This window comes from Dipodomys spectabilis, unplaced genomic scaffold, assembly GCF_019054845.1.
Source record: "Dipodomys spectabilis isolate Male_0828 unplaced genomic scaffold, ASM1905484v1 ptg000137l, whole genome shotgun sequence".
NCBI lineage: Eukaryota > Metazoa > Chordata > Mammalia > Rodentia > Heteromyidae > Dipodomys > Dipodomys spectabilis.
In genome coordinates, this window is record NW_024870814.1 from 5,245,009 (window position 1) to 5,251,852 (window position 6,844).

General features: G+C 37.9%; 1 pseudogene; it reads left to right on the forward strand.

Moving 5' to 3' along the window:
• Positions 1-512: 512 nt before the first annotated feature.
• Positions 513-1,728, forward strand: LOC122116891 (annotated as a pseudogene).
• The last annotated feature ends 5,116 nt before the right edge of the window (positions 1,729-6,844 follow it).

Consider the following 6,844-nt stretch of genomic DNA (forward strand, 5'->3'; position numbering starts at 1 on the left):
TAATTTAAAAATAAACATTTGATTTGGCCATAAACAAGTCACTGGAAACTGGACACCAGTGGTTGACTGTAATCCTAGCTACAAACTTTACAACTTTGGTGGGTGGGGGGAGGGGATGGGAGGATTGGGTGGGAGTGGCGGTGGGAGGATGGGAAGGGATGGGAAGGGGAAACAAAGGAGGAGACTACAATGCTTAATAAGAAATGTACTCATTATCTTGCCCATGTAATTGTAACCCCTCTGTACAGTATTTTCACAAAAAAAAAAAAAAGAGGCTGAGATCTGAGGATCACAGTTCAAAACCAGCCAAGGCAGGAAAGTCGTGAGACACTTACCTCCAATAAACTACTCAGAAGAAGCTAGAAGTGGTCCTGTGGCTCAGTGGTAGAACGATAACCTTGAACACAGAGGCTCAGGGACAGTGCCCAGGCCCTGAGTTCAAGCCCCACAACAGACAAAAAAAAGTCACTGGAGATTGAACTGAAGTTGGAGGAGGTGAGTGTGGTCTCAAAATGGAGGTAAAACTGCCGCCTGGTCTCCCCCAGCCCAACTCCGGCCTTCGCTGGGGGGAGGAGGGCCATTATCCAAAGGAACCAGAGCAGTTGTGGAAGCTGTGTATTGGTGGTCTGAGCTTTGAAACTACAGATAATAGTTTAAGAGAACATTTTGAGAAATGGGGCATACTCACAGATTGTGTGGTAATGAGAGATCCTCAGACAAAACGTTCCAGGGCTTCGGTTTTGACTTATTCTTGTGTTGAAGAGGTGGATGCAGCCACGCATGCTAGACCCCATAAGGTTGATGGGCGTGTTGTGGAACCAAAGACAGCGGTTTCTAGAGAGGATTCTTTGAAGCCCATCTGACAGTGAAGAAAATTTTTGTTGGTGGTATTAAGGAAGATACAGAAGAATGTAATTTGAGAGACTACTTTGAAAAATATAGCAAGATTGAAACCATAGAAGTTATGGAAAACTGGCAGAAAAGAGAGAGGATTTGCTTTTGTAACTTTTGATGATCATGACACAGTTGATAAAATTGTTGTTCAGAAATACCACACTATTAATGGGCATAATTGTGAAGTGAAAAAGGCCCTTTCTAAACAAGAGATGCAGTCTACTGGATCACAAAGAGGTTGTGGAGGTGGATCTGGCAACTTTATGGGTCGTGGAGGAAACTTTGGAGGTGGTGGAGGTAATTTTGGACGTGGTGGAAACTTTGGTGGAAGAGGAGGCTATGGTGGTGGAGGTGGTGGCAGCAGAGGTAGCTATGGAGGAGGCGATGATGGTGGATACAGTGGATTTGGTGGTGATGGTGGCAACTATGGCAGCGGTCCTGGTTATAGTAGTCGAGGAGGCTATGGTGGTGGTGGACCAGGTTATGGAAACCAAGGTGGAGGATATGGGGGTGGTGGAGGAGGATATGATGGTTACAATGAAGGAGGAAATTTTGGTGGCAGTAACTATAATGATTTTGGAAATTACAGTGGACAACAGCAATCAAATTATGTACCCATGAAGAGGGGCAGTTTTGATGGAAGAAGCTCTGGCAGTCCACGTGGTGGTGGTTGTGGATCTGGTGGTGGAAGTGGTGGATATGCTAGCAGAAGGTTTTAAAAACAACAGAAAAAGGGCTACAGTTCTTAGCAGGAGAGAGAGCGAGGAGTTGTCAGGAAAGCTGCAGGTTACTTTGAGACAGTCATCCCAAATGCATTAAAGGAACTGTAAAAATCTGCCACAGAAAGAACGAGGATCCATAGCCAGAAAAGTTACTGCAGCTTAAACAGGAAAGCCTACTTGGTCAGGATTGTCATAGCCACAGTTTGCAAAAAGTGCAGCTATTGATTAATGCAATGTAGTAGCAATTAGATGTACATTCCTGAGGATCTGTTGTAGCTTTTTCTTTTTATTACATCAGGTAAATTGCCCTGTAAATTATGGTAGTGGTACCAGGAATAAAAAATTAAGAAATTTTTAACTTTTCCAAAAAAAAAGTCACTGGAAATTCCTTTAAAAGAGTAATTTTTTTAAAAATCTATGAGGGATTGGGAAGGAATAGGAAAGAAATTGAACGTATGGACAATGTAATTTTAAGGAACATAACAAATGAGATTCGCAACCTTTAGAGAAAGAATAGACTGATAGAAAGGGAGAGTAAAGATAGAAAGTAAAGATAGTCTTAGGTAGGCAAAGTCATTCCTCATGGGGAATAACTGGATCATTCATGACGACTCTTAACATCAATGATGGTATTGAAGAAAATTGTATAAACCAACTATCAGCTGAGAGTTTGTACATAATGTAGATACTATGGGTTAACTGTAATAATAGTGGCTTCCTGGAGTTTGGATATTCACAAAGAATTATTTAAATTTCTGTAATTAAGTATTAAGGTTCTTTTGCTTTGGACAAATAATTTCACTTTTTTGTATTCTCTGAAGAAATAAAGAGAGCAAAGTCTGCAATTTGACACCTGAGGAGTCATTTGGGGTTAATTTAGTGCAGATGAAGCTTGTATTTTTTCAGTAAAAATACATTTGTTTATTACACTTGCCTCTTGATAAATCAGGCATTGGTGTATTTCTTAAAATTATAGGTCCTTTTACCGTGCATTGTTAACTGGCCTATACCTTGGCAATTATTGCAGATTTTTCCTTCTCTACTTAATTAGGTGATTTGATTTGTACTTTATATAATTACAGTATTTGTCTCCTCCTTTGTTCAAGGCAAAATTATTATCATTAATTCTGCTGCCTAAGGCTGCTGAATGAATATTTACAAAAATAAAAAAATAAAGCACTGAAAAGAGTATAATTGTATTTGAACCGGAAAATTTCCATTTCACATCCATCATCTTAATTTCATTGTGGCTGCTGAACTCAGAATGAAAGAGGTACAAAATCCCCAGAGGAAGCCAAAGAGTAACATCAGTTCGGGCAGAAAATAGTTCCTAAGAACTCAATGTAAACAATATATCTTTAATCTTGATTATAATCAAGACAAGAAAGTAGAGGACAATGACATTGACATCACATCATCATCATCATCAACAACAACAATAACTACACAGATGGAATGGGATTCTGGAGAAAGAAATCTGTTGTAATATGTCTGAATATTTACATCCCATTTAAAATAAGAGCTAAGAAAATTTAAGTGAGTTAACTTTAGTTTAATCTTGTTACCAGGTGTAATGGATCACTTTCTGAAATTAGCAGAACTGTGGTGTCCAGATATATAGTCAAACCCTATTAAGCAGCATTCTGAATTTCTTTTTCCTATTTTGGATAGGATCAGTATTTAAATGAGTGGACATTGAGTATAGCAGATGACTCTATGCCTTCAAAGAACAAAAGCAATTTGAACAAAAATGAATTGTGCCAGCAGATAGCCCTTTTGCTGGGTTTTCTTCCTGCCACATACCCAATTGCTGTTGAATCTGCCAAGCGCCCACAGTCCAGTGGAATCCTGTGAGTCACTTTCTTAACAAGTAATCTATCTAAATATGTTCCACCTATTGTGTTTCTCTAGAGACTCCTGATTAATACATCAGGGTAAATATTCTTTATTTCTAGTAGTAGTAGTTGTGGCTGCTGCTGTAATTTATTATTGCCATTAACCAGAAAATAGTCCTCTTTGAACTGTTGGAGCAAGGAAGTGAACATGGTATATTTTCAGAGACTAGGAACCTGGAAACTGGAATATCACATTAATTATATAAATCTCAGTCACTGTACATTTCTCTGGAACTGTGGGTTTCTTTTCTGTACAATGGTAGAGTATATAAAACTATGATGCTTTGCAGGATAGGATTAAATATGTGAGATTCAAATCTACCTGTTAGAGAGTCATAATACACTATTTTCAGTGATATAACACTGACTGAGCTATTAAATGAACAACAGCAATCCTTACCCATTGTCTAAAGCAAAATAAAAATAAAGGAAAGAAAGGAGGGAAAAGAGAGGGAGGGAGAGAAGGAAGAAGGAAGGAAGGAAAGAAGGAAGGAAGGAAGGAAGGGAAGGGAAGGGACAGAAGGGAAGGATGGAGGGAAAAGAAAGAATGGAAAGAAAGAAAGAAAAAAGAGAATGAAAAAAGAAACAAAAAAATCTCATGATACATTATAAATACCTTAGAAACAATAGCAAGAAAAAAATATCTGTGTCCCTATCTTGGGATTCATTTCACTTAATATCATCTTATATGGTCATATGTACGTAGTGTTTTTTTAATCTTTTCTACTTGTCCTACACAAATATTACCTATTGCAAATAAGGGAAACCATGGGACCTATGTTTCTTTGGGCCTGGTTTACTTCACTTAATATAATTTTTTCCAAGTCTTTCCATTTCCTAACAAATGGGGCAATGCCATTCTTTCTGATGGAGACATAGAATTCAATTTTATATATATATATATATAATATATATCACTATATATATATATATATATACATGGATATGTATGGATATATATATATCCATATATGTATATATATATATATATATATGGATATATATACCACATTTCCTTGATCCATTCATCTACTGAGGGGCATCTGGGTTGGTTCCATATCTTAGCTCTGATCTTTTTGTTGCTTTGTATGTCCCTCCCCCACGGTATAACCCCTGTTTTCACTGTACTTGATGTTGGTGCCCTGCTTCTTGCGCATACACTTCTCTAATTCGGGGAGGGGAAGGGAAAAAGCAGAATGCTTAAATAGGGATACAGGTTGACCCATTATAACAATGAGACAATGAGATATACAAGACACTATGCTGAAAATGAAGTTTACAACTTTGGCGAGGGGTAGTTGTGGAGGTGGGAAAGAAGGGGAAAAACAGAGGAGGCAAGTAAGGGGTAGTTGTAGAGGTTGGAGGTAAGGGATGGTAGGGGAAAAACAAAGGAGGAGGTAATAATGCTTGATAAGAAATGTACTTATTACCTTGCTCATGTAACTGTAACCCTTCTTTACAGTATTTTTACAATAAAAAACATACAAAAATGGAAGGAAGGAAGGAAGGAAGGAAGGAAGGAAGGAAGGAAGGAAGGAAGGAGGAAGGAAGGAAGGAAGGAAGGAAAGGAAGGAAGGAAGGAAGGAAGGAAGGAAGGAAGGAAGGAAGGAAGGAAGGAAGGAAGGAAGGAAGGAAGAAAGAACAATAACAAAGTGATCCAAGCACCAGTGGCTCACATTCATAATACTAGCTTCTTCAGAAACTGAGAACAAGGGACAGTGGTTTGTTGGAGAGCTCTCTTTTTATCCCATTACTGGAAGCAGTGGTACATGCCTGTCATGCCATGTTTCATGGGAAGGTAAGTTGGAAGAGACATGGTTGCCTTATTAGCCCAGGAACAAAAAGATCGTGAGACCCTATTTCAGTAGTAAAAAATTAATAAATAAAGTAATTCTCCATGAGCTGAGTGTACACGTCATCTCAGGAACTGGGTTAATGTAAAGTGGTCTATACTGATCCATGCAAAAAGTGAACTCCTACTTTAAAATATAAATAAACAACAGAACACAAAGAGTGAGGTATTGTGATTCTGGTGGTAGAGAGGCTGCCTAGCAAGTGCACAGTCCTGGGGCAGGGCAAAAAATAAGCTATGGACAGCTCTCCAAAGAAGGAATTAAGTGGTCGACACTCATGAAAAAAGTGCTCCATTTTATTAGCCATCAGGGAAATACTAGCAAATTCCACAATGAGAAGTTATCTCATTTCAGTTAGAATGTGTATTATTTGAAAAAGTCAAAAATTAACCACATTGGAAAGGATGACAAGATCGGTGGTAAGAATATAAGTTAATAAACCATTATAGAGAACGATAATAGATATTGCCAAAAAACTGAAAATAGGATTATTACCATAGGGACTAGCTATGCCTTCACACACACACACACACACACACACACACACACACACACACACACACACATCTGCATTATTTACACTAGTAATGATATGCAATTGACCTAAAAGCCCATGAATGAATGAAATGTGGTGATGAAATATTATTCATACATAAAGTTATGATATTTTACCATGTGTTGGTCAGCTTCTTGCCTAACAACTACTTAAATGATTCACTTGTAAAGACAAAAGGCCTAATTTGGCTCACAGTTTCAGAGGTTTAAATTCATGATTGATTAGGCTTGTTATGTTGAGCCAGTAGTATCATATGATGGCAGAAGCATGGGCTAGAGGAAAAATCATTCAATTCTTAGCCAGGAAGAAAAGCGTAGAGGAGTATGTGACTGGATCCTACTATCCCCTTCCAGGGCAGGTGTATAATTACCCAAAGCCTTCCCACTATTCCCTGTGGCTAAAAGGCTGCCCATAGCACCACTCTTAAGACTAAGCTTTTACCACATGGATCTCTGGGGGACATTTATGATACAAAATTATAGCCTTTCATGCAAGAACGGATCACACTGGAAATCACGCAACATGAAAATTAATCAGACACAGAAAGATAAAAGCTGCCTGTTTTCTATCATATGCTGATAATAAAAATTAAGTGAAATATATAATAGAAATTATAATAGGCTGAAAATGAGGAGAGGAAGAAATAAAGGAGAGGTGGAAAACAAGTACTAAATGCAGAGAGAAGAAATATTGTCTTAGTGTTTTACAGAACAGTCAATAAAATGGTTGTATAGTTCACAATAACCTAATATAAATGTTATGAATCACTAGAAGAACTTGACACCTCTATACACAAAGTAATAAGGAAGTGGAAACATTAAATACCCTCAATTGATCAGCTGTGGTGATGCACGCTTATAATCCTAGCATTTAGGAAATAGAGGTAGAAATATTGCAACTTCGAAACCAAATTGGGCCACAAAG